The sequence below is a fragment of the Malaclemys terrapin genome, chromosome 6, assembly GCF_027887155.1.
Source record: "Malaclemys terrapin pileata isolate rMalTer1 chromosome 6, rMalTer1.hap1, whole genome shotgun sequence".
Taxonomy (NCBI): Eukaryota; Metazoa; Chordata; order Testudines; family Emydidae; genus Malaclemys; species Malaclemys terrapin.
The window spans coordinates 130169127-130196508 of record NC_071510.1 but is presented as its reverse complement, the minus strand read 5'-3'; the positions used below and the strand labels follow the sequence as shown (position 1 = coordinate 130196508).

The following is a 27382-nucleotide window of genomic DNA, read 5'->3' as shown; positions in this document are numbered from 1 at the left end:
TGTACGTGACAGACACTAGAATTCACGGGACTCGGAGCATATAGGTGATGGCAACTGTGTATTTCACAGGATGGGATGCGTGTATAGGTGACGATATCGGTCAAGATTCCTGGGTTCGGGCCATCCAGCCCGGTGCATCATGGGTCTTTTCTCTAAACGCTTGTTTCACCTTACGGGGTCCATCCAAGGGGCCAGCGGGGCATTTCTGATTGGGAGTGACATGAAAGGCCTCTTCAGCCTAACTCACCAGCCATGAATGGTGAACGTCAATCCGGGAGCAGCCGGGTAGCAGGGTGGCTCGCCCCTTACGGGCCAGAGGGCTGGGGCTAGCCAGCCCTCATCACAGAACGAGGGTTCAATCACATAGTTCCCTAAAAGGAGGCAAGCCCAGGAAGCTGTAACAGAGTCCGCAGAGAGTGAGGAAAGGCTCCTGCAGGGAAGACCCTGAGAGTTGCTCCAGGCCAGGAGGCCTGGGAAGGGGAAGGAAAACCTTGGGTTCTGTGGACTTATGAATGGACTGTTTGGGAATTTGTTTTATTAGCAGTTTCTTTTATATTAATAAACCCAGTCCCCAAGGAGGGATACTTTTGCCCAAGAAAAAGCCTGCCGGGAAGTTTTATTTGCACAGTCCCAGTGGGGAAACTGAGGCAGGCTGCCTGGAGCATGACCCTGGGTCACGAGGGGGAGCTCCGGAAGCAGCCAGCGCAGTCACACGCCACCTGTGAAGTTTAACGCTGCAGCAGGATGCTGCTGTATTAATCTACACCCCCCCGCCCGCCCCCGCACACACACATTAAACAGACATTATTCAGATTGTAAAGTGAGGGACACGCGAGTCAGGAAATGCCAGAATTCAGGTGTAACCTTAACTCTGCCCCCTCCTATGTATGCCTTAGGATCCGGTCATTGTCTCTTTTTTTCATGGGTGAAGGACGCTCAGTAGTTAGGAGGGGCTGGTGTCCAGGGGAGAGGTGGAAGGGCTGGAGGAGCAGATGAGATGAGAATCCTTGGTGTGTGTGATGGGCAGGGACGAGGACAGGGTGTGGACCGAAGGTGGGAGGTCACGACGGATCTGTTCTTGTAGGAAGTCAGCAAGATGTTGTCCGGAGAGGGTGGGACCAGACCCGGCTGGGTACAAGCGGGGGATCAAAGGCAGCAAATAAGCACAGGGGCTTTGGGCCTACGAGCCAGGGAGGCCAGAGGCATGTGGCTGCCGGCAAAGAGCATGAGAGAGAATGAGGAGAGAACCACTTCTTGTGGGCGAAGGCCCCGCGGTGGCGGCACCTTATCAAGAGTTGCTGGTGATGGGGCAGCAAGAGGGTGGTTTGCTGGGGTGATCCAGGGCTGGGGGGAGTTAGGGAGAAGGAGGGGAAATCAACAGATGAGTCAGCAGATGGGGAGGAGGGGGCGGGAGGTGGCAGAGAAGCCGTGGAGGGGCTGGATGGTGGGTTGATGAGGCCTTGTGCAGTGGAGAGGCCGAAGTGGATGCATCACTTAGTGGCAACCCTGTTGAGTAAGTGACTCTCGTTCAGGCTGGACTCACCCCTGGGGCCCATTCTGTGCCCCCCCCCCAATTCAGAGCCTCTCTGGCTCCAGGTTGACTTTGGGGGGCATGACACCCAATGCCGTCCCTGTGCCAGGAGAGGCACTGACACCCACCAGAAATCCTTCCCATTGGAAACCGGGTTGGGAGCAGCTGAGCTCTGCACGCAGGGAAAGGGAAGCTGGAGCCCAGATCTGGGGGGAGAAGGAGGGGGCCTGGCTCGGCTTGTCGCCTCGGAAGGCTCCTTTCCAGCTGTGGCATAGCCGTGACTTTGCAATGGCTCTTACATCTGCTAAGCACCTCACTAATAATAATCCCCGTCAAGCCACTTAGGGGCCCGTGGGAATGGGTCGGCTTTCGAGCTGATATCCTGCTGGTTTCTATTAGCGCAGGATTTCACTCGCTCTCGGCTTTCCCTGGGCTGCCGCAGGCTGGGGAGAGCTCGGACAGTGCCGGGGCTGTGAGCCCAGCAGACAGAGCAGGAGATAAAGAAAGAAGCGAATGCCCGATGTTGCTAATGTAATTAAATATGCAAGGAACTAATCAGGTGAGATGCTTTTTCTGGTAATTAATTTAATTGCCTGGATTTTAACTGGAAGCTCTCTGCAAGTTTTTCCTCCCCCTCTCCCTCCATCACCCCCACCCTATTCACTTGCCTCTTCCTCTCAAGGAATTAATAACCTCAGTGCAGAGATGTGCTACTGCAGAGGGGCATGTCCCTGAGTGGACAAGGACCCCTCCTTTCACCCAGGGGGAAAGCAAGAACCGCGCCGAGCCCAGAGCCATTTTCCAGCCTGGATCTGGGCCGTGTAGAGGTGCCCCCAACCCTGCCTGAAATCCTGGCTTAGCTCAGCATTGGGGTGCACCCTATGGAGGTTGGACTCAGAATTGGGGCCCTTGCTATGGGGCCAGGACAAGAGTTGGCTCACAGCTTGGTGCTGGCACCGTCCCCGCCCTGAGCAGGGCAGGGTTCGAAGGAAGGGTGCAAATGGTCACAACGCCCCATCCCCAGCTTCTGGGTTTGAGCCACTTCAGCCCACCAGACCCTCCTCCGCCTGCAAAGGGATCTCCCATTTACAGGCACAGTTATCCACCTCTTCAGTATCCTCTCATGTCGTTGGCTGGCCGTTAAAAAAAGAGACACTCAGGAACAGGTCCATGCCCACTGATCCTTTAAAGCCACGGCCTCTCCTTTGAGCGGGCCACGTGCAGCCACTTTCTGTGCATTGGAAATCCCGCCCCTCACGGGATGATGTCATGGCCAGGTAGTGCCCGGACATCAAAGGCCCAGATTTAAATCTGCCTGACTTGTGTGACTGCACGGCCGCGTCTGGCTCAAAGCAGCCACTCACTCATGGGAAGCGTGGATCCTTCTGGAATTGTGCATTATGGGCTTTCTTCTTCCTCCTTCTGAAGGCCCTGGCCAGTGTCCTAGATGAGGAGCGGGACTGGATGGCCCTCTGGCCCAATTGTTTCAGGCTGAGTCCCTCTTGCTGGTTGGGCCCTCACTGCACTCACGTAGGCGAAGGTCTTAGAGCCCAGTGAACATAACAAATTGCGCAGAGATTGGAGAGTTGAGCTTCGGTACAGCCAAATGCTGCCTTCGCTGGAGTGATTCCCATTTACACCCACGAGGCTGCACAGGGCTGTGGAATCAGGACCCTTGGCTGCTCTTGGTGCTCCCAGCGGCGTCCCACTGCCCGGGGGATTTGTGCTGGGTGAGCGGGGCTAGACGTGCCGGGGGACGGGGATGCGATGGGACTTTCCATCCAGGCAATTCTCTCCTGCAGAGCACAGCTCTGTGCGATGGATCGCGTGGGGTCAGGAAGGGGGTGGACCCGGAGCGCCCCGGGGGAGCTGAGCCGTCACAGAGCAAGGCTAGAAGACAAGCTCCCAGCCGAGCCGGAGAGCTCACGCTCTGAGTTAGGCGACGCAGGGCCCGAGGGCGGGGGAGTGGCTGTAACAGAGATGTGCTCTTGAGGTTTGGCACATGGCTCTCTTTTTTATAGTCTGTTATAAAAATAATGTTAACGGGCCAGAGCGGAGAGGATCGTTAGAGGCAGAAGGCCGGCCAAAAGAGGAGAACGAGGTGTCTGTGCAAATGGGACCAGGAAGGCCTCCCAGGCAACATGGAAGGGGGACTTGAGTTAATGGCCATGGATTCCAGTAAAGGAGCTCCTAGGTCATCCACATCCTGGAGGGAACCAAGTTCTCCATCCCCGGACACATCTAGCTGGCTTGGGTCTAATCATGCACCCATGAGCACGCTCCCGCAGCCCCTAGGAGCTGCTACGTCAGAGTCCGGATCGCCCGCCGTTCATTCTAGCCAGGGCCGCCTGCGTCGGCATCCAGGTGGGAGAGCGCTGTAACCAGATGCATAGGGAGAGCGAGGGCTAGATCCCAGGTCAGCTCTCCAGAGGCTGGGGCAGGAGCGGAGAGAGGAGCCCGGGGAAGTGGCAGAGTGAGCGGGAGCCAGTCTCAGCGTGCACCATCGCGCGGCACAGCAGCCGGCCCGGAGGAATCCATCGCTCGAGAAGCCCGTTAAGCGCATGACTGCTCTTTGCTAGGGGATCTGTCGAGGTGGAGCTGCCAGCTCCGCTTGTACCATGTGTCCCTAATTGCCTGCAGTGCAGGTGAGTGCGTGGACTGGAATGCAGCGCGTTGGCCTTTGCAGAGCGCCGGAGCTGGCAGGGGGCCACCCACCGGAGCTGGAGAGAAGGGCTCCGTGCCGGACTCCTTCTCTGCCTGCCTGTCACTAAATGGCTGGCGAGATGAAGGGAAAAAACATGCGGTTTGACGGAAAACGACATGGAAAAACAACCAAATTAACAGAAAAACAAACAAAACCCAACCCGGGAGGGGAGGGGAAGACAGGCAAAGCAACAGAAACCACATGTGAGCGGGGGGCCAGGATGGCCCGCATTTGTGTTCTCTGGCCTGATTAGCGGACAATCAAGCATTAGCCGCTAATAAATAATAACAACCCCCAGTTCCTCTGCCTTAGAAGTCGCTTTGCTCTTCAGCTGGGCTCCAGCTGCGGTTTGGGGCTGGGCTCCCCCCCCCCTTCCCTTAAAAAAAAAAGGAAGAGAGAAAGAAAAACATCTCCATGAAAACCACCAGACTACCTACTCCTTCGTGGGACGGATCCCTTGAACTCTTTGGGTGACCAGATGGCAAGTGTGAAAAATCAGAGGACTTTTTTTTCAGGGGTTGGGGGGTATAGTTGTGTATATAAGACAAAGCCCCTAATATCGGACATCTGGTCACCCTACTGCGCTGCCCCAAGGGATAGGAAGAGCCGATGAGGTGCTGCTGATCACAGGAAATGTGTCCTTCGCTCAGCTAGTGGGGACGGAGTGTGGCCCCCATCTTGCAGCTGTGTGAGTGGGCAGCTGGCGGGAGGGGGGTGGTTGGCTCTTCGGAGTCCGGTTCAGCGTTGGGGGTGCTGTGCTGCAGGGAGAAGTGTGGGCGACTGGCTCTTAGGGTTGCCATCAGCACAGGTTTTCCCAGGATCCAAGTAGCCGCCACGAGAAATCTGCCAGTCTTCTCGGGACATTAAAAGTCCCGGGTTTTGTCAATTGCGTGATAATACATCGCTCTGCCAAGCCTGCTCAGAGACGGGGGTAGTGCCCGCATCCCAGCCAGACGGCACCGTGCACCGATGGGTGGCCAGGACCAGCAAGCGGGTAGAAATGGGGGCAGGGCAGGGGTTGAAGGGGAGGTGGCGGCACAAAGGCTGGGGCGTTGCGAGACTGAACTGCCCCCTGCTACCTACCTAGTAGCCAGTAGGGTGTCCAACTGCAGGGGCTGGGAAGCCGGAGTCTGGGGGCCCAGAGCTGTGGGGAAGAGAGGGGCCGGGCCTGGCCTGGGAAACGGGGCTGGGCGGTGGGGGTGGGCGCAGCTGGTTGGCCAGTGCCGTGGCATGATGTGAGAAGCAGTGGGGTCTCTGCCTTGTAAGTAATAAGTAGCTCCTGGTTTTTTGTACCTCGGAGGCGGCAGCCCTACTCATAGAGTGAGCGCTCGCCTTGAAATGAGGGCTCACCCTGGGGCAGCACTAGGGGGCGCTATGCTGCTGGAGCAGTGCCGGGGGTACTCTCCCCTCTGAGTCAATGCTGACCCCAATGTCCCAGCACTGTGCTAGTGGGGCTCTGTACTGCGGGCAGGTGTGTGGGTGTGTCAGTAGGGGGCGCTCTCCCTTTTGAATCATTGCTGCCCCTAATGGCCCAGTGAGTCAGTGTCTGCTGTGGGGTGACTCTGGGGGGGTGCTGTAGGGCAACTTGGGAGGGGTGTTGCAGGGTGACTCGGGGGGGGGTGCTATAAGCGACTTGGGGGTGCAGTGGGGCGACTCGGGGGGTGCTGCAGGGGGATGTTGTAGGGTGACTTGGGGGTGCAGTGGGGTGACTCAGGGGGTGCTGTGGATGACTCAGGGCATGCGCAGTGGGGTGACTTGAGGAGATGTGTGGCGACTCGGGGAGGTGCTACAGGGCGACTCAGAGGGGTGCTATGGGATGACTCGGGGGTGCAGTGGGGTGACTCAGGGCGTCCGCAGTGGGGCAACTCGGGGGGTGTTGTGGATGATGGGGGATGTGGGGTGACTCAAGGGGGTGCAGTGGGGCGACTCGGGGGGTGCTGTTGGACTGGGAAAAGTGCTGGGCGGACACTCAGCGAGTCTCCGTGTCCCCAGGCCCACCGTGTTCCTCAGCACGGCACTGTCTGTGCTTGGGGCTGGTGACAGCAGGTTTGGGGAACCCTGCAGGTGAGATTAACTTGGCTGTGCCTATAACATAGAACAGCCTGGGACCGCTGTGTTAATTGCCACCTCAATACATCAGCACAGTAACCCCTACAGAGAGATAACGGTGAGGCACAGGAGTGACCCACAGCTCACCAATAAACCACAGCGGTGGGAGTGTTACAAATTAGATTAGATTACTACGATGTGCTATTAATCTAAATGCAGATCATTTTCCTGGGCACACAACCCTCCGAATTCAGCCTCCAAGTCCTCAGGGCTCAAAAACTCAACCCATGAACCTCGCTGCTTGTGCACAGATTTCAGGCCCTGGAAGTGCTGAGGGCTGGGAAAGGCATGCTGGGTAAGGATATGCAAATGAATAGCCCAACCTTTAAAACAAAACAAAACATGACACCAGACCGCACTCCCAAATGCAATTAGTTCTAATGGAATTAGGAGCAGAACCAGACAAACAAACCCGTTCAAAGGCAAGGAGCGACCTCTCCACCTCGGTCCCCTGCAGGACTCGCTCGGCCCTGCCAAGGGGTGTGAGAGCGAAGGAGAAGGCCCTTTGCACATGCTGACTGAATGGGTCTAATCGCCTTCCCGCCCAGGCGCATACACATACATGTTATCACCGCCGCATTCCTTCCCTTCCCTCGCAGGCAAGCTGCCCGGCTGCAGCCTAGCAGAGTGGTGCTGTCTTGGCTTGCCGTGTACACTATGATAATCCGGGGCAGCCAATGTCAGAAACAATAAAAATATCCCTTCTTCCCGCTGTAAACATGGAGCAGCTGTGAGGGCCGGGGAGGCCGGGAGCTCTGAGCCGCGCCGTGACAAGCAGGGGACATCGGGGGTTCATCATCAAGAGAGGAGCATTCATTAGACCCCATCGAAGGTGCTCCCGGTCTCTAAGAAGCCCAGTTTGCTAGGCCTCTCAGGAGAGCCTGTCGGTCTTGGCTAATAACCCTGTGAAATCTGACATTCCCTGCTCTTTCTGTTCCTCCAAGTGTCTCTGGGCACCTCATGGAGAGCCGATGGAATAACACCACCTTGCATTTATATAGATCATCTTTGATCCAGAGATTTTAAGGCCAGAAAAGACAATCAGATCATCTACTCTGACCTCACGTATAGCCCAGGCCAGTTTCAGCCGGTTACCCTTCTGGTAAGCCTGATAACTTGGGTTTGGCTAAAGCCTCCCTTCCCGAAAGGCAACCAGGCTGGGGTGTGAAGACATCAAGAGCTGAAGAATCCAGCACTTCCCTGGGGCCGTGGGTCCAATGATTAACCAGCCTCACTTGAAAATCTGCATCATTTGAATGTGCCTGGCTTAAACCGCCAACTGTCGGCTCGGCTAGGTTAGAGAGTCCGTTAGTACCTGGTATTTTCTCTGCAGGAAGGTGCGCACACGCTGTAATCGACTCATCTCTAGATCCCCAGGTTGCACTGGTCACCCGGTCATATCGCTGGGGCGGAGAACAGCAGGTAGCTCACTGGGCAAGGGGAGGGTACCCAATGCAAACCCACACTCTTACCAAATACTACCATGGGCTCGCCACCGGCCACACACAGCAGCTGAGTTTTTGAAGGTCTCGTCCACTGGAGGCTGCAAAGACAGGGACTTCAAAGACAGATCTGCCTCTGGTGCTCTGAACTGACCCTGGGGCGCTTTGCACTTTGGCTCTAGTGCAGTAGGAAAGACCATACATCAGCTCCTGGGCCTGGGCCTGCAGTCCTCTCGCAGGCAAAATTCCCATCACCTTCCAGCAGAGTCCTGCCTGTGTTGGGCTTGCAGGTCTGGGCCCAAGCCGTGAGCTGGCAGATCTTCCCTGTCTCCGGGCATCGAGCTACTGCAATAAGCCGGTATAAATGCCTAGGCAGATCAGAGACTGACTCTGAGTCAGAGGTGGAACAAGCAGTAGGAGCAGAATTCTGGTGCTCCAGTTTCCATGCTAATGTCCCAAGTAATAAAGCACAAGGGAAGAGAAATACCTCCACAGGGGACTGGGTCTCTGAACAGACACTGGCTGCTGTCGGAGCCTGCCCGGTGCCTGCATCAGTAAAGACGTGCATACTAACCCCATCCCCACCCGGGCTCTGCACCCCGAGCTGTGCAGCCATCCAGCTCACAGTTTTCACTTCCCCCCGTCACTCCCTAGGCCATTCAGTTAGGGCTTTTCGACACATGCAGCTCGCCCGGAGCCACAGCGCTGTCTACACTAGGGGTGAGGTCGGTCTCACTGCGTGGGGTTTTCACAACCCTGAGCGACGTAGCTGTGCCAAGGTGAGTTTGTAGGATAGCCCTGGCCTTAGCATTGGGAGTGCTGCCTGGCATCTACCCTGGGGATTGTTTAGCCACGGAACAGATACAGCACAGATAGCAGGAGGGGGAGTACACACCCAACGCTTCCCCATTGGCAGAGGGGAATTCAGTCGCCAACGTGGGCCAAGCAGTGTCTGTTGCCGTGGCGGGTTTTGGGGAGCTGTGGGCACCTGGCAGCTGGGAACCGAGGTCAGTTCGAGCTGGGTGACATGATCTGCTGCTTCTGTAGGTTTTCTTTTACTCTCCACGTCCTCGAGATGCTGCCGCTAAAGCTGGCTTGCCTCACTGTGGCCCTGATCAAAGCCCCCGGAAGCACTCCCCTGGGCATTAGTGACTGTGTTGGGGCGGCCGAGATCCTCGCTCCGATCTCGGCCACCCCAGCGTGAGTGAGGACCAGCTGCGTGGCCGTCAGCGGGATTCACTCGGAAGCCCCTTGGGGGTGACTGAGTTCAGAGCTCTAGCTGGTCACCTGAAAACCTGGGCTTGTATCTGGATTTGGGGCACAAGCAAAATGAGTTTGAGGTTCTCATCTTATTCCCCAGGGGGGATTTTCCTGCACCCCAACTCCCCCAGCACCAGAGCCGGCCTTTTCTGTTCGGTGCACGGGGCTGTGCTAGTAGGACAGAGACGCTGAGGTGTATGGGGCTGGCAGGCTAGAGGGGAACCTCAGCCATTGCCTGGCAGCCCCATGGCAGCCCCGTCCCCAGCCTCTAGCTTTAATGAGCACTAAATCCACACACATCTCCGGTCTTCCTTGGTCTCCCCCCACCCCCTGTGAATGCCAAAGCCCCGGCGTCAGCCGGGAGATTTCCCCCGACTTGTTTATCCTTGTTAACATGACAAACCCGACACAATAATTAAAGAAGCCAAACCACTGTGTAAACAGATTCCCACAGCCCCCGTCCCCCCGCCCCATCTTCGTCTTCCCTCTCTGAGCTGTCGGCAGTGCTGACAGCAACGAAGCTCCAGCCGCCTCATCTCAGGGATGTCCCACGCCGAGTGAGCGGGGCGTGACGGGGGTCCTGGTGGCGTGGGGATCCGGCGCTCTGTTTACACTGGGCCCTTCTCTGGGGAGGGTGGGTGCGGCTCGGCTAAGTGCCCTTGTCAAAATATTTTTGTGAACTTCCTGCCGCGGGCGGGCGCTGAGTTTCCAGGGGGCCTCCTGTACTATGGTGTTTGCTAGCAGGGATGGGAGAAAACCTCTCACCCCCCTGCCGCCCACCTCTTCCTGGCTCCCCGTTGGCTGGCCAGAGACACCAGCCTCTGCTCCTAGCTTGGTGGTGCCCTTCTATGTAGCCCCTATGTCCGGGGCCCTCCCTCACCTTTCCATAGGGTGACCAGACAGCAAGTGTGAAAAATCGGGACAGGGGGTGGGGGGGTAATAGGATCCTATATAAGAAAAAGACCCCAAAATTGGGACTGTCCCTATAAAATCGGGACATCTGGTCACCCTACCTTTCCCAGACCAGTTACCCGTGGGGGCAGGCATCAGCCCTGGGGGGGTTACAGTGCGAGTTTTGCCGTCTGCTGTTTGGCCGGTGGCATTCACGGGTGATCAGATCCAATCGAAATCCCGTCCCGACGTTCAGGGAACAAACTCTGCTGGGGTTAACCGCCCGGCTGCTCCCCATAGGGCCTGGCTGCACCGCAGCTGCGGGCCTACGTTCCAGCTCGGGCAGTCGTACCTGGCTAGCTCGGATGGAGTCAGCGCGCTAAGCACTGCGGTCTGGCTGCCCTGGTGCGGGCAGCGGCAAAGCTCCGTCCCCAGGATCTCCGACGGGATTGCACCGGGGCAGCTAGCCCACGCGGCAGCTGCTGCGCTTCTGGTCTCAGTGCCCTGGCTCAAACAGCGCTTGTGCGGGTGTAGCCACCTGTGCGGGAAATGACCCCTCCAGCCCAGTGCAGATGGACGCACAGGGTGCAGGGTGGAGATGGGCAGGGACCCTGCCTGGCATTCCCATTCTACAGGTGTCTTCTTCACCTGTCCGATCTCGGGGAAAGTCCTGTCGTATCCTGGGGGTGGTGGACACCGCCAGTCCCGGTGCTCTGGGGCTGTCCATACACTAACCCGATAAGGAAACATCTCCTTTTGTCATCAGGAAGCAGTGGCCTCTGACCATACCACGCCCTTGCCCTCCCCCTGCTCACCCCACCCCTGCAGCCACATCTTGGCAAGAAATCAGAGGGGATAAAGCACAGGAGTGGGAGAGGGAGACGTGGTATATTCCTGGCTCTGCTATATGGCTTCTTGGTCGCTTAGCGCCAGGTTTTGAGAGGTGCTGAGCCACCTGCAGCTTCCTATGGTTTGGTGGCGTGGTCCTTACCCTCTTTGTGCCTCAGTTTCCCCCATGTAAAAAGCACCTCAATTAACATTTGAAAAGCTTTTTCCGGCCCTCCAATGGAAAGGAATTAGAACTATCTCAGTGTGTCCCATCTCCTACCCCCTACCGCTTTCCCCATCCCCACCTCTCCTGCCACGGCTCACCTGACGAGTCCCAAGTGGCCGGGGGGGTGGGGGGGGCTCAGACACACAGCGAGGGATGCAGCAAATAGCTCATCTTGCCGGGTGCTCGGTCCAAGGTGAAGCTGGGTGTCTTTAGCCTGAATGACAGTGTCATTAGTTGTGGTTTCCCAATCTGGCATCTTTGCTGTAAATAATTTAGAATAATAAATGGGATTGCAGCAGGGCTCTGTGGTGGGGGAGGAGAATTTGGGGTCTGGGAAACAAGGAGGGGAGCTGAGAGGAAGGGGGGGGTCTCAGGGCAAGACGGGGTGTGTTTCCCCCGAGATTGTGAGCTGGAGGATTTTGGCAGCCCATGGATCATTCCCCTCCCTGATCCCTCCTGAGCTGTCAGTATCAGTACTACAGGCAACTGCAGGACAATTTCCAGTCGCTCTTGCTCCAAGCTCTTTAATGCTGTTTAAACAATTACGCAGTTGATAAATTTTGACAAGAAGAGATAGCAATAGCCTGGGAGAGCATGGAGTGGAAATGCTCTAAACAGATGTCCCTTTTCTCCCCCTCCTCCTCGCCCGAGCTCCCCGGGGGTCTTTAGCATTCGCTGCCAACTAAACAAGACAGTGTTCGCTTGAATCGGGGCGGGGGAGGGACTCCCTTATTAAAGTGGTTTATGATCTTGTCCCGGGAGTGGAAGCTGCTCGCTCTCTCCGCACTAGGCTCTGTGTTCCATCAAAGGAGCCTCCCGGTACGTGCCCGGCTCTGTGCAGGATGTAGCTAACCACAGAACATTTGCACCTTGCCCTGGACACTCTCCGGGTCCCAGAGATTCAGCAGCTTGTTGGGCAAAGAGCTCCTCTCACCACGCATCTGAAAAGCCAGGTGGGGACCGAGGCAAACCTGCCATCGGGCACGTCTCCAGGAAATTAACTGCTGTACCCCAGGGCAGGCATGGCATGTGCCCACCTACTCACACCAGCAGGCTTTCTGGAAGCACATGCTGGCTGGGGCTGGATTCTGCTGTCGGGTGGAGCCCAATCCGGAGTCGCTTCCTTGGATTTCGCCCAGATGACATTCAGCAGGGCAAGCTGCCTCCAGGAGGGTTGGGCCTGGCTCTGATCTCACTTCCGTTAGTGGCATTCTGCAGTAAATCCATCCCCGCTGGGCTGCAACGGGGGGTGTACATCAGCGGTGTGGCCCAGTAGCTTACGCTGAGCTGACATGAGGGGGTGGAATGGGCCTGGCTTTTCTAGGCCCAGATACTCTGCTGATGTCAATTTGTGCAGTGCCCACACCAGCGGAGGATCTGGCCCTTGCTATTTCGGGATGGGCGCGGTAGATGCGAGTGGCAATAGAGCCATCTTGTTGTAAACTCCTGCTACGTCCCTCACTGTTTGATACACCTTCCCCCCCCCGGCCCCGAACCCGCTGGACATCAGCTAAGTGTGAGCATCCCTCCTTTGCCCTTGTAGATCAACGGTACGAACCATTTACGCCCAGGGCTGCAGGTGCATCTGGTGTAAGCGTGACCCACTGGTGGGTGGGTGTGACAGCCCCTCTCGGGGCTGATCCACAGAAGATACGAGGAGTTACAGCCCCCTCCTTGGAGGCTTTGCTCGCTCAAGCTGTGCTGTGGCGTTCCCTGGCTTGATCTCCAGCGGGCTGGTGGCAAAGTGCACCGGTGGCTGTCGTAGAAGCAGGTGCCCCGGGACTCTGAGCATGCCCTGCTTGTGAAGCATTGGTGTGTCTCTCATCAGTCTAATCTCCAACGAGACAAGCCAAGTGTCCCAGCTGGTAACTTTTAAAACACAGGGGCTGTCATAACTATAAAGGGAAGGTTAACAACCCTCCTGTGTACAATACTATAAAATCCCTCCTGGCCAGAGGCACCAAAATCCTTTTACCTGTAAAGGGTTAAGAAGCTCAGGTAACCTGGCTGACACCTGACTCAAAGGACCAATAAGGGGACAAGATACTTTCAAATCTTGGGGTGGGGGGAGACTTTTGTTTGTGCTCTCTGTTTGGTGGTGTTCGCTCTTGGAACTAAGAGGAACCAGACATCAATCCATGTTCTCCAAATCTTTCTGAACAAGTCTCTCATATTTCAAACTTGTAAGTAACAGCCAGGCAAGGCGTATTAGTTTATCTTTGTTTTCTCAACTTTCGAATTTTACTTTTGCTAGAGGGAGGTTGATCCCTGTTTTGTTGTAACTTTGAACCTAAGGCTAGAGGGAGTTCCTCTGGGCTCTTTGAATCTAATTACCCTGTCAAGTTATTTTCCATCCTGATTTCACAGAGATGATTTTTATCTTTTCTTTTTAATAAAATCCTTCTTTTAAGAACCTGACTGATTTTCTCATTGTCCAAAGACCCAGGGGTTTGGGTCTTTGATCACTTTGTACCAATTGGTTAGGATATTATTTTCAAGCCTCCCCAGGAAAGGGGGAGATATTTGGGGGGGAAGAGGAACTCCAAGTGGTCCTTTCCCTGTTTCTTGTTAAATCACTTGGTGGTGGCAGCATACCAGGTTTTAACCTAAGCTGGTAGAAATAAGCCTAGGGGGCTTTCATTCAGGTCCCCACATCTGTACCCTAGAATTCAGAGTGGGGAAGGAACCCTGATGGGGCATTCGCTGCCTACCTGCCCTTTCAGTGCCATCTTGTGTCCTGTGCTGGGTGTCTGGAAGGAAATGATTTTCTGTGTCCAGTTTTTATTTTGTGCAGCTAGGGCAATCTCCCATGCCAAAGTGGAGTAGCCAGCTCAGAGCAGCAGGTCGGGAACCTCTCCGGGGCATCAGGCTGCTTGCTGGGTGATGAGCTATTGCATGGTTACGCTATGCACAAGGGAGGCGCGGTGTGGAATGCAGCCCCTCGTTTCATATGGGAGCCGGAGATACACACAGTATGGAACTAGAGAGGTGGGAATATCCTACACCTATCACAAACTGCTTGCAAGTCAGAGTCTCTGACTACATTTAAAATGGGGTCAGTATTATACCATTCGTATGTCTGGGAATAGTGGCCTTATGTATATGCCCTGTATGTTATATGTACCTTAGGCAAAAACATATAACATGGTGTTTGAATATGGGGATTCAATACATGCACAGTCAGAATCTTGGACAGCTGATCAGATCTATCTATCTATCTATCTATCTATCTATCCCCATACACCCCCTCTATCTAACTATCTATTGATCTATCTATCTATGTCCCATGTTCATAACTATAATGAGATCTAAACACTTTGATGATGTAAACGTGCGTCCTCACCTCTGTGGCGCCCCCTCAGGCTGGGATGTGGTGTTACAGGGGACTTTGCCTCTCATGGCCCTCTGGTGGCCACGTTCTCGTCCATGGTGACCATTTCCAGCTGGTCTCTTCCCTGGACTCTCTCACCACGTCTTTTGTGGGTCAGTCTTGGGGCCAAGTCATGCAACAGTTCAGATCCCTTTCAGGGTCCTTTGCCCCTGCTGGACTTGACTCCAAACAACACATTCTTTGTCAGGGGACTGACTGCCCCCCCCCCCAGGCCTTTGCTTTCTGGGAGTCCAAGTACCATGTACACTGGCCTTCCACCCCTCCTTGGCTTCTGTCTCATTCCCTGGTCCCCAGGGCTCTTCTCTCCTCTGGGGCCTCACCACAGGGATTAACCCTGCTCCCGCAGCTCTGTTTCCTGGCCACAAACTACTGGGCCTTCCTTCAGGCCCTTCCCTAGCTCCCGGGTTGCCCCATCTACTGAGTTCCCAGCTCTGTTTAGTTGGTGCTCTCCTGGCTTCACACACAGGCTTTAAGGCCAGAAGGGACCATCATGATCATCTAGTCTGACCCCCTGCACATCACAGGCCACAGAACCTCCCCCACCCACTCCGGTAACAGACCCCTAACCTCCGGCTGAATTACTGAAGTCCTCAAATCTTCTTTGAAAGATTTCAAGTTACAGAGAATCCTAGATTTACTCAAAAAAAGCAACAAAGAGTCCTGTGGCACCTTATAGACTAACAGACGTATTGGAGCATAAGCTTTCGTGGGTGGATACCCACTTCGTCAGACGCTCCCACGAAAGCTTATGCTCCAATACGTCTGTTAGTCTATAAGGTGCCATAGGACTCTTTGTTGCTTTTTACAGATCCAGACTAACATGGCGTCCCCTCAGATACTTGACACCATTTACTGAAGTTCAGACCAACAAGTGACCCGTGCTGCAGAGGAAGGCGAACCTCCCCGCCCCCCCCAGGGTCTCTGCTAATCTAACCTGGGGAAAAAATCCTTCCCGACCCCAAATGTGACAATCAGTGAGACCCTGAGTATGTGGGTGAGACCCACCAGCCACAGAGCTGGGAGAGAATTCTCCTAAGTAACTCAGAGCCCTCCCCACCTAGTGTCCCGTCTCCGGCCATTGGAGATATTTGCTAATAGCAGTTGTGGATCGGCCATATGCCATTGTAGGCAGTCCCATCACACCATCCCCTCCATAAACTTACTAAGCTCAGTCTTGAAGCCAGGTTGGTTTTTGGCCTCACTGCTCCCCTTGGCAGGCTGCTCCAGAACTTCACTTCTCCAATGGTTAGAAACCTTCATCTCATTTCAAGCCTAACAGCTGGGGTCAGTCTTTCTAATTAAGCCCCATCTGGGGTCACTAATTAGCTCTTATGATGCCAGCTCATCAGTGAGGCTGAGGAATAGCTGCTAAGTCACAATGAAGCCTGAACCTGCTTTCCTCTAGGACCAGCTAGCTCAGAGTTGTAGGATTGGAAGGGACCTTGTGAGGTTGTGACGTTCCCCTGATGTTAGCTGGAGCGGTGATTTGCTAGGTCACTCCAATCTACGACTCTGGGAGCCAGCCTTACCCTGCTCCGCTGTGAGAACCCCCACTCCCGGGCTGTTCACACACAGCCTCTAGCATGGACGCTGCTCCCAGCTCTGCGAGTGAGCACTTTCGGCAAGACACTGCTTGTATTGTGCAACCGAATGACGCTAGCCAATAGCTCCGGTCCCAGACACAACCCTAGGAACCTCCATCTTGCAGTGTCCAGTTATGCCCACCCAACGCTTCAAGCTTATAGGAGTTCGTCAATTTAACAAAGAAATTGATATGTACCAGGTTTGTTATCCCCAGGGGAGTCTCTGACATGCTTCAAACCAAACGCACTGCTTCAGGTAGAACAAACAAACAGATTTATTAACTACAAAGATAGATTTTAAGTGATTATAGGTCAAAGCACAACAAGTCAGATTTGATCAAATGAAATAAAAGCAAAACGCATTCTAAGCTGACCTTAACACTTTCAATGCCCTTACAAACTTAGATGCTTCTCACCACAGGCTGGCTGGTTGCCCTTCAGCCAGGCTCTCCCCTTTGATCAGCACTTCAGTCGCTTGGTGGTGATGTCTGTAGACGGAGGTGGAAGAAAGAGGAAGAGCATGGCAAACGTCTCTACCTTTTATCATATTCTTCCTTCCCTCTTGGGCTTTGCCCCCCCCCTTCAGGGTCAGGGGAGCATTACCTCATTGCAGTCCCAACCTGACCAAGGGAAGGGGGGTGACTCACTGGAGAGTCCAACAGATCCTTTGTTGCTGCCTAGGCCAGTGTCCTTTGTTCCTGTGAGGCTGGGCTGGGTTTGTCCCATACATACCCTGATGAGGTGTGAACTGCCCTTCTGCTCCTGGAGAGTTTTGCCTGGGCTTGTTTTAAGCCATGAGGACGTATTTTCAGCCTCATAACTATATACATGAAATGACAACCTACAACAATTACTATGACAATTACTAGAACAACAATGCTCAGTGCATCATGAGCCTTCCGAAGACACCCGACATGACAAACTTTGCATTGGATACCACACAATCATATTATAAGGATGAACATGGGGGTGCTGGGTGTTCCCCTGAGGTACAGAGTGTCACTGAGGTCATCCACTCCAGTCCCCTGCACTCAAGGCAAGCTACGTATTACCCTGATAGGTGTTTGTCTAACCTCTTAAAAATCTCCAATGATGGAGAATCCACAGCCTCCCCTAGGCAATTTATTCCAGTGCTTAACCACCCTGCCCGGAAGTTTTTCCTAATGTCCAACCTAAACCTCCCTTGCTGCAATTTAAGCCCATTGCTTCTTGTCCTAGCCTCAGAGGTTAAAGAGGACAATTTTTCTCCCTCTTCCTTGTAACATCATGTCAGATGCCCATCGTGTGCATTGCATGCCTGGCATTGAAACACTTCGCAGGGAGCTGGAAAAGACCAAGCTGCACCAATGCCAGTTGCTAGACCTCTTTGACCATGTCTCTTAACCCCTATAGTGCTAACAGCGAAGGTGGCACCATCTTTATTTAGCTCGGGGGCTGGTACTTTTGGAGCCAGGAGGGTCTGAGTTCTTTTCCTTCCACCGTAAAGTTCTGAGCGACTGCGGTACGCAGCACAGTGACAAGCATGCGGTTCCTAGGGTTTGGTGCAGTGCGTGGGAGGGAGGCTGCGTTATATCCCTGCTGCTATCCAGTTACTGATGGCTGGTTTAGAGTCTGGCATCCGCCAAGCGTTATCCCTGTGGGAACAGTCCCTTCCTTAAGGACATCCCTTTGCCATGAGCCATCAGTGCGGCCAACTGTGCCACCTTAACACCGCCCCTCCTGTCACTGCTTAGCCTTGCAGAGAGGGAGGGAGAGAAGATAGGACCCTGCGCTGGAGAGGAGCCCAAAGGCAGGTCTGCAGTCTGCACTATTAATGCAATTATAGCAGCGAGGCTAAAGCTGTGTCTGAGGCAGCCCGGGGAAGGTTTCAGGCTGGGTCACTCGCTGCAAGAGTCAATGTGTGTGTCCCCAGAGCTGAGACGATGGTAACCCACACCAACGTCACCTGTATGTGTGTGAATGTATGTGTGACCACGTGCACGTGGGTGCGTGTACGCACGTTTGCATGCAGGTGTGTGCACAACTACATGCATAGACTCTTAGGAAATGAGAGCTGACAGGGACCTCGAGAGGGCATCTATTGTAGTCCACCCCCTGCGCTGAAGCAGGATTAAGTATACCTCAGCCGTCCCTGGCAGATGCATGTAGGTATACCTGCATATCTGTGCGTGTTTGCATGCGTGCATGTATCCATGTGTGTACATTTTGTGGCTGGTCTTTACACTAGTGTGGTGGAAGTCCAGGCCCGGGCCACCACTTGTAAACCAGGGCGAGAAGCACAATTCACAGCCATACTGCGTCACCTGGAGACCACCTCTGAACCCTGCCAGGAGGTGAATTCCAGCCAGGCCTCCGCCAAGAGCCACGCATCTCACAGCGCTCAGCCAGAGGCTTTGTCCTTTAGCGGGCGATTTCTCCTCTCGGGCTCTGGGACACAGTAGAGCTTGTGGCTTCCCCCCGAGGCTGCCGCGAGCTGGTTCCAAAGAGGTTTGGCCTGGGTGCTTGTTTTCTTTTCCTTTCTAACCCCCGGGGGCAACCAGCAGCTGGATAATATTGCGGGAAGATGTTCCTGTTTGCATCCAGGGTGCGAAAAGAAGAGAGGCTAATGTAGGACTTAAGGCTTGTCTACAGCTGGGCCAATGGAGCGCTTCAGTGCAGACACGACTTACTGCGATGGGGAGCTTCTCCTATTGGTGTAGGTAATCCCCCTCCCCGAGAGGTGGGAGCTGGAGCCAGCCATGGAGCTGGCTACACCCAGGGCTAGGTCGCCTTAGGTCTCGAGGCGGGCTGGGTTTTTCACACCCCTGAGCAACGTAGCTGAGTCAGCGTAACTTTTTAGTGTAGACCAGGCCTTAGAGTAGCTGAAGCAGAACGATGCTGCCTAGGGGATATAAGCCAGGACTGTGGCCCATCAGTAACCACAGACTGTTTGCTCCAGGCGTATTGCTGCACCAAGCAGCCCGGGAACGAGCATTCAATGGGATGAACAGTGTCAGGAGCGAAGAGCAAAGTCTGGGAAGTCTAGACACCAGCAGCACCGTTCTTTGGTGCTGTTAGCAGCACTAACTCGGGGTTACGTGATAGACTTATCTCGAGGCTGCAGGCCTTTTAACATGCCCACATTGCACTGCTTTAAAATCAGGGACGGGGGCTTAATCAATGTAGTTAAACTGGTACAAACCGTTGTGTGGACTCACTTAAATCGGTTTGCAGCCGGCTTAGATTCTTTTTGTTTAAGTTGATCCGTTGCTGTCTGTCTGATTTCCCCAGACTTACCACCCAAGCACAACACTGCACTGTGGTGGCTTCTTGTCAGCCGCTCTCTTCCTCTGGGTGGGATAAACATCATCCTGCCGTCCCAGAAAAGGGCCCCAGCTCCTCATGTGTCCAGTGGAAATACACAGCCCAGCTCTCGCCCTCTTCTCTAATCCTCCCCTGCCCGGAACAGACCTCCGAGCTGTTAACGCTTCCGTAAACACAGCGACGAAGGGAATCCCTTTTGGACAGGAAGCCTGGGTTGGGAGTGTTATTGCAAGAGTTTAGAGACTCCAGGCGAGATCGGGCCCTGTTTGTGCTCAGTGTTGGACAGACATGATGAGAGAGAGTCCTGGTCTCAGAGAGCTCACGGTCTGAACAGAGACACAGACTTGCCCAAGCTCACTGGCAGAGCCAGGATTAGGACCCAGATCTCCTGACTCCCAGCCCAGTGCCGTGGTCCTCACTGCACGTACCCACTTGTGCTCCCTGTGGGATCCACCGGGACCTTGTAGGGCTACGTGTCTGCAGCTCCGAGCAGTGCCCGACTTCCCCACGTGCTGCGTGCTTCCAACAGCCCTGGAGAAAATCTGTCCTGTGGCTGCATAGGGGTGCGTCTGAGCTCTTCACCGCCGGCTGCTCCCCCGGCCTGCCCTGCAGGACTGTGAAATGAACTATCTCCTGTGACCAATGACCAAGCCTGGCAGTCCAGTTCGGGGTGCAGGGGGAGATAATGGAAAGCCTCGAGGGCTATTTTTGTCAGCCTCTCTTTCCACTCCAGGCTCCACCACTCTCCTCTAATCCTTCCTGTCCCTCCTCCTCCCATGGTGTCAAGCCAAGCAACGTGTTTTGGCCAAGGGTGTTGGGCCAGCATGTGGAATGGCTCTCCCGGTCAGTGACTCCGGGCCGTTCCCGCACAGCGCAATCCGTGCTTTGCGGCAATGCACACAAGCTCCTTCCATCTACTGGGAGCCCAGGGGAACCCGCTGCCGAGCGGCCCTCAGCGAGACAGCTCTTCCCTGATTTACTGCTTTTCCAGCTGCTGGGAACTTGGGGGGAGAGGCGAGCCAGCCTTTTGGTTTGAGGCAGGCCTGCAAAGCAAGTCCAAGAGGACTGATTCCTGGGCGCTGTGATCACCCGCAGGGGCGGCCTGAGGCAGCTAGGAGGACTGACAAGATAATTCTCCGGGGAATGCAATAGGCTTCTTCTCTCTCAACAGTGCTGGGGCTGTGTTTGCTCCAGCCACTGCAGCCCAGCTGGGCTCTGGGCAGCACTGCCAGTATCCCAAGAAAAGCTTTGTAAGGGAAAATTATCCGGATAAGCTGCAACCCACATTTCCACACGGGCCTCTAAATCGGAAGCCTGATTTTCAACTTTGCTGTGCGCTTTCGGCGTCGCCGAATGTGGAGGGAGCGACGCGCTCCCCAGCATGGCCCAGCCTGATCAAACATGAGCGCCGGCGCCGGTGGCTTGGGAGCAGAGGTGTAAGTGGTGACAGAAGGTGTAAATCTCTGGAGCATCAGGGAAGTCAGTCTGAGGCAGAGAGTGGGCACTTATTCCTAGTTCTCTGGCGTCCTGCGTGGGCAAATATTTACACCCGTGCAAAGCAGGTGGTAAAATGCTACTAAACTGAGGTGTAAATGATTGCACAAAGTGCAGGGCAACAGAGAAATAATCCATCGCTGTGTATTCCTTGCAAGTTCCTGGGGCGATCCATTTATTGCCAGTGGAAACTCTCCTGCTTTTGCAAACTGAATTTGCCATGTCACTTTCAAGTAACTGAAACATCTAAAATGAGTCATTCCAAGTTGTGGGCAAAGGCTTGGGGTGGATCCAATCCGATCCTATAGAATCCTAGGGGGAAAGGACAGAGAACCATTGATAACCACTCTTTGAGTACCGTCTTTCAACCAGTTTTGCACCCAGTTTAGAGTGATTTCATCTAGATCAGGGGTTCTCAAACTTCATTGCTGACAACAAAAATTACTACCTGACCCCAGGAGCGGGAACCGAAGTCTGAGCCCTCCCGAGCCCCACTGTCCCGGGTGGGGGGACCAAAGCCGAAGTCCGAGGGGTTCAGCCCCAGGCAAGGCGCCTGTAACCTGAGCACCGCTGCCCAGGGCTGAAGTCCTCAGGCTTTGGCCCCGGGCCCCAGCAAGTCTAAGCCAGCCCTGGCGACTCCATTAAAACAGGGTCGCAACCCACTTTGGGGTCCCGACCCACAGTTTGAGAACCGCTGATCTAAACTGGATTGCCCTAGTTTTCTTATGAGAATGTCATATGGTACTGTGTCAAAAGCTACATCCTATCCTACCCCACTACCCCTAACTAGGAGATTCCTGCAGGATACTAGGATACTAGCATGGATTATTTCTTGAGATACGGGGGGCGGGGGGGATCCCAAAACTTCTGATTTCAAAATCTTTCATGGAAAAAGCTGTTTCCCTTTTTTGACCAGCTCTACCTCTTTGTCTGGCCGTTGCCTCTTCTGTTTCATGCTGCACGTTGCTGCAATGTGGGGTTCACAGACAAGCATCAGGGCGTCGTGACGATTTTGTCCTTCCCATGTTGCTAAGTGGAAGGGGTCCTGGCTAGCGGCGGGGATACCTCGGGGAAGTTTAACTATGGAAAAGTTGGTCGCGGTAGGGAAAAGTTTGAGAATCGCGGCCCTGAACGATCATTGATGCATTCCTTGGATTCTAGTTCCCAGTTTCAACGCATGTCTCTTACTTTTCAGCCTTTTAATGGCGCGGCAGACAATTTGCCAGGCTTTGCCAGGCGCACGCATTCTCACTGCCAGCAAAACTGCCCGGGGGAAAAGCCCCGCTTCCACTAACACACGTTACACCTGGGATGGCTCTCGCTTCTGTTGTTCATTTTTTAATTGTTCCTTTGAAAAGAGCTTTATAGCTGCGAGTTCTAATGTACTGCCTCTGGCAAATCAGCTGCTTCGTGCCTGGAGCTACTGTCCCCCAGTCTGCAACTCCATGTAACATGCTTGTAAAGTGTATGTTGTAGCCCTGTCTGGTGGCTAATCCACATACAGCCAGCCACTGTCTGCTGCTACCTAATGAGCTAAACTTTTAGCTTAAGGGAAATAGGTCTGTGCTTCGGTGCTGGAAGTCCCAGGTTCAAGTCCCGGTGGTTACTGGTTGGGTGGGCGTCTTGCATTGTCACAAGGGAAAGCGGGGTAGAATTCCGCCAACTTTTCTGTCTATAAAGCGACAGCCCCGGGCAGTAGAGGTGGAATTTCACCTGGAATCTGTCTCTAAAGCAGCCGTACTATCAGGAGAGCGTTTAGAAGGTGGTAATTGGGTGGCAGGTTCATTCTGAGCTCCGCTGCGGTTTGCATTGGACTGCGGTGGACGCTAAGCATTTCACTCAGCTTTTAAAGGGTAGTGGAGTTTTTCTCGATCGTTAAGAAGCTCATTAAGAGGCTGTAAAATATATTCTCTTTAGGAATCATTGTACTGGTCTCCCTTCCCCGGCTCGGCACCCGTGAGGCCATGCAAACTGATGGTAAGGTGACCAGATAGCAAATGAGAACAATCGGGATGGGGGGGGAGGCGGTGTAATAGGCGCCTATATAAGTCAAAGCCCTGAATGTCGGGACGGTCTCTGTAAAATCGGGACTGCTGGTCACCCTAACTGACGTAAAGCTTGGGCCACATCCTCAGCTGATGTAAACTGGTGTCACTCTGGTGCGTGCAGACAATGGATCTGGGCGGGATCACACCAGCTGGGAATCTGGCTCCTGGGTTTGCTAAGAGAGCTTCATCCCCAGACACCAAAATGACAATCATCCAGGGCAAAATCATCCCAAAGCTGGAAGTTCCCTGGGGGAGAGGAACTGGGGAATCAGTGGGGCTGGGAGAGAGATGCGGATTGGGAGTGAGCAACATCTTAAACCTGAGTTTGCAGTGGCCATATTGTACGGGGAGATTTTGGCAAACCAGTAACGTGCCTGAAACCACTATGGCTTATTGTTAAAAGCAGCCACGTCAGCAGGATTAGCTTAACCAAGGCAGGAGGGGAGGGAGGGTTTTGGGTGCCACAGAAAGGGCAGCTTGACCCCGCGTCCTTCCCCATAAGAACTGTGTTGAAGTTGCTGATACATGCGTTTTAAAAGAGCAGGATGTGCTCCAGGAATGTCTATTGGGGCGTCAAGGCTGCAAACTCTAGAAAAACCCACACCTGGTTAATCAATAATCCGAAGGAACCTCTTGCTTGACCATTGAAACTGCTTACTTAACAAGGTTTCTTTAAGGGACCTGTCATTCTATTACTAATGTATAAATAAGGGGGAAACGTTTGAGGTAGTTGCACTCTTTTTGGACTCTCCCTCTGGATACATCTTGTGGTCCCCACCGGCAGACGGAAGATTTGGCCACCGGAAGCCTGCCGCTGTGCCACTCGAGAGCTGCACTCAGCTTTGGTAATTATCGAGGGTTGGGGGTGTTTTACTAATCTTGTTGCGGATGTGTGTAAGTGCTTGAGACTAAGTTAAGTTTAGCTTTAAGTGAAAGCACTCTTGTGTTGTCCTGTTTGTGCCAGCCATCTATCGGTCAGACGGCCGTGTCTCCCCTGATTTATTTCCTGACACCTCCTCGCACAGAGTAAAATTTACCAAGAGCTTTGGGTTGAAAGAACCCTGGGTAACAATATGGCTGCGGAAAAGGCCAGTGTCATCTGGGGCTTCATATTCAGAGGCTCCTGGTTTCTCTCTCTTTCTGTCCAACTCTGGTGTGCTGAGGCTCGAAATGCGTTGTGACCTCCTGGGCACCGTGTTACCCAAAGAGTAAGCGTGCGGTGGGATCGGCGTGGGAGCAGAGAGGGAAGCAGTCAGGAGAGCCCTGAAGCGGGACAGGATAAGGTGTGGGCGGCTGTGCTTCAAGCCGCAGAAGCAGAGACGCTGGAGGTCAGCCACGTATTGCAGCGGGAGCAGCAAGGGGACTGCGAGGCGCCCGTGATCCGTGGGCGCGGCGCTCGGAAGATTGGGATAACGTAGGGCGTCTATCGGGAAAAGCTTGCTGACAGCAAGCCGGCTTAGGCTGGGGAATCGCGGCAGGCCCCTCGCTGGGGACTTTGAAAAGCAGGGCAGCAAAAGTGACAGGTATTTATTTTGCCTGCCTGGAGTTGGCACTGACTCAAGCCCATCCTTCCCTCCCTCCCTCAGGCCAGGGCAGGTGACTCCGTGTTTGAGCTCCAGGAGGAGCCGGTGAGACATGGGCCAGCTCTGTCGGGTTGTCTCCTGCTCCGTCGCTCTCCTCACTCAGAGCTGAGCTCCACGGGCGGCCGGGGCATCCCTGGCAGTTGAATGATATCTCCTGTCAACGCTCTGGCTTTCGGGATCCCTGTCACCAGCGTTCAGGCAGGTAGGTCCCAGCGAGGCTGTAGGGACGTCCCACACAGCAGCTGGCAGCAGTAATCATCTGAACAACGAGCTCATCTTCCAGGGCCGTGGCACGGGGGATGGTCATTTTGTTCTGTTCTCCATTGCTTGTCAAATAAACCCGGCCTATTTGCCCAGACAGACAGGAGCCTTCAAAGAGATCTTCGCCTAACGTGGCCCTAAGGCGCTCTGATGCCACGGTGAAGGGCAACCCCTATAAACCTTGATAGGTAGAATGAGCCCGCCCGAGGGACAATATGTTCTGAATGCTCCAGACAGCCGGGGTACGGTATATATTGAGATGCCAAAACCCATCCAGTGGTTCTTGTAGCCTTGCATCCTCTTTTCTTTATGCTAGGAAAAGGGGTGGTGGGTTTTACAATGCGGTAGCAGCCGAGTGTGGACAAGGCAGCTGTAGTTTTAACGTGTGTTAGCAGGTCGAGGTGAATGCCAGGGAGGCGCTGAGAGTTAATCTCCAACCCGCTAACGTGTTAAAATTGCCTTGTCTACACTAGGGTTTTGCCCCTTTTTAGCTAGTTATCGAGTGAAGCGAAGGGCTAACAGTGACCTGTCATTGTTGTACCTAGTTGATCCCAGTGGGGAAACTGCTTCCTGATGGCAGCTGGGGAATCATGTTCTCCATAGATGCAGGAGGATCAAAAGCCCTTCTTGGAGAGATTTCACCAGGTGCATCCTTTGCCTCAGGGGGGTTCAGCTGCAGTGAGTTCTGCAAGTTAACTACTCACCACTCAATGCTTTCAGATATATTTTAAGCTGTTACGAAGGAACTTCAGTCCTCTTGCTGTGCTTCAAAGGAGCTTTGAATACTGGGAAGGCACCGAAAGCACTGGGGAGGCAGACAATTGCATTGCCACTTCTCCTCTGTGTGTGTATCTGTGGAGACATATTTCAAACCCCAATGGTTCTCACTGACTAGCCAGAATCATAACGCGTGGTGTTGAGAACTGTGCTCCCAGGAGTCCGGATCTGCAGAAACAACATATCAGAGACCCTCAGGAACATGGGAGTAGCCTTCCTTTGGGGTATTTCACTGTGTATTGAACATGGATTTCTATCTCTGAAACTGGTCCAGCACAAAAATGTAAACTTGTCACCTGAAATCAAGGCTGTTTAGCTCGGCGACTGTATCCTGGAAAGCTGGGACTTGGAAAAGACGGTATACGAGCTCCCAGTGCAATGCTGTGGCTAAAAGGACTCGTGATCCGTAGCTGTGTAAATAGGGGAGTAGTGAGTAGGAGCAGGGAGCTCACTGTACCTCTGTAGACAGCATTGGGGAGACCACTTCGGAATGTTGCGTCCCGCTCGGGTGTTTTAAAACGTGTTTTTAAAATGATAGCAAAAAACTGCAGCGGGTGCAAAGGAGACAAAAATGATTCGAGGGCTGGGGAAAAAAGTCTTAGAGCAAGAGACTTCAGGAGCTCAATCCATTTAGTTTCTCAAAAAGACGATGGAGAAGTGACTTGATAACAGTGGATCTGAACCTTCACGGGGAGAACTTACCTGGTACTAATGGGTCCTTTAGTGGAGCAAGGCAGAAGAAAGACCATGACTGGAAGCTGACGCCAGACCAGGTTCAATGGGAAATAAGGCCCACATTTTTAACAGTGAGGCTGATTGACAAACTACCTAGGGAAACGGTGGATTTTCTATCTCTTGATGTCTTCAGATCTGACTGGCTGCCTTCCTGGAAGATGTTTTAGTCAAACACAAGTTACTGGACTCGGTACAGGGGAACTGCATTAAGCTCTCTGGCGTGTGTTCCATATTTCCCCGGGTCTATCACTGTGGTTATTGGCATTGGAGAGGCCTTGCCACACCCCGGTTCAAATGCTAGAGGGTCTGGAGTGGCTCTGATTTTGGTGGCCCAGGCCAAGTCTGAAAGGGACGGCCCGGTGTACAGCGAGACGATTGGCAGGACAGACCATGGGAGGTTACAGTGCAATAGGACAAGGTTGTCTTATGACACGGCAACAACAATGATTTGAGCCTAGAGTGCTGGGCAGTCCCTATGGATAGGATGGAATGCGGGAGTCAGCAAACCGGATCACAGCTGACGGGCATCTTCCACACAGCCCCCTCTCTCTGACTGACACGAGCTGCTCGGGAGGAAAGGACAAGAATCCCCCTAATGGGCAGTTATGGAACGACCTGTCCACAGAGCACGTTCCCTCCGAACCCCACTATCAGTGAGAGGTAGGTGCCTGCCTCTCAGCCAGCCAGGTTGAGGGGCAGTCTGGCCTAGTGGTTGGAGTGGGCGTCAGTAGTCAGGAGCGAAAGCCAAGGGTCAGACCAGAGGGCAGTAGGTGGAGCAAGGAGGGGTTTAGGGCAGGGGCAGCAGGAACCAGGCACAGGAATAACGCAGGAATGGGCACAGGGGTGGGTAGGAGGAGCCGGAGAGCGGCTGCTGCTGCTGCTGGCTTAAGAGCCAGCCTACTGGCCCCAGCAGCCAATCAGGTGATGTGGTTAATCAGGCAGCTGCTGTAAACCAGCTCTGCTGCAGACCTTGCCTTCCTCACTCAGCATCGTTTATTGCAATAACCATTTCTAGAGGCCGTTCCCACTATCCATATAAATGTCCAGTCCTCCCTGAATCCTACTAAGCTCTTTGCCTCAATAATACAGTGGCAATGAGTTCCACAGGCTATGCATGTGTTGTGTAATACAGTGATTGCTTCTGTCAGTTTTAAATTAGATGCCCTTCCATTTCATCCGGTAGCCCTTTGTCCTTGTGATTTGAGACAGGGGAAAT

General features: G+C 53.9%; 1 protein-coding gene across 7 annotated transcripts in view; it reads left to right on the top strand.

Annotated features, from left to right (window-relative positions):
• Nucleotides 1-27382, top strand: part of CNTFR (ciliary neurotrophic factor receptor) — a 443800-nt gene that overhangs the window by 304912 nt on the left and 111506 nt on the right. The window lies entirely within an intron of this gene.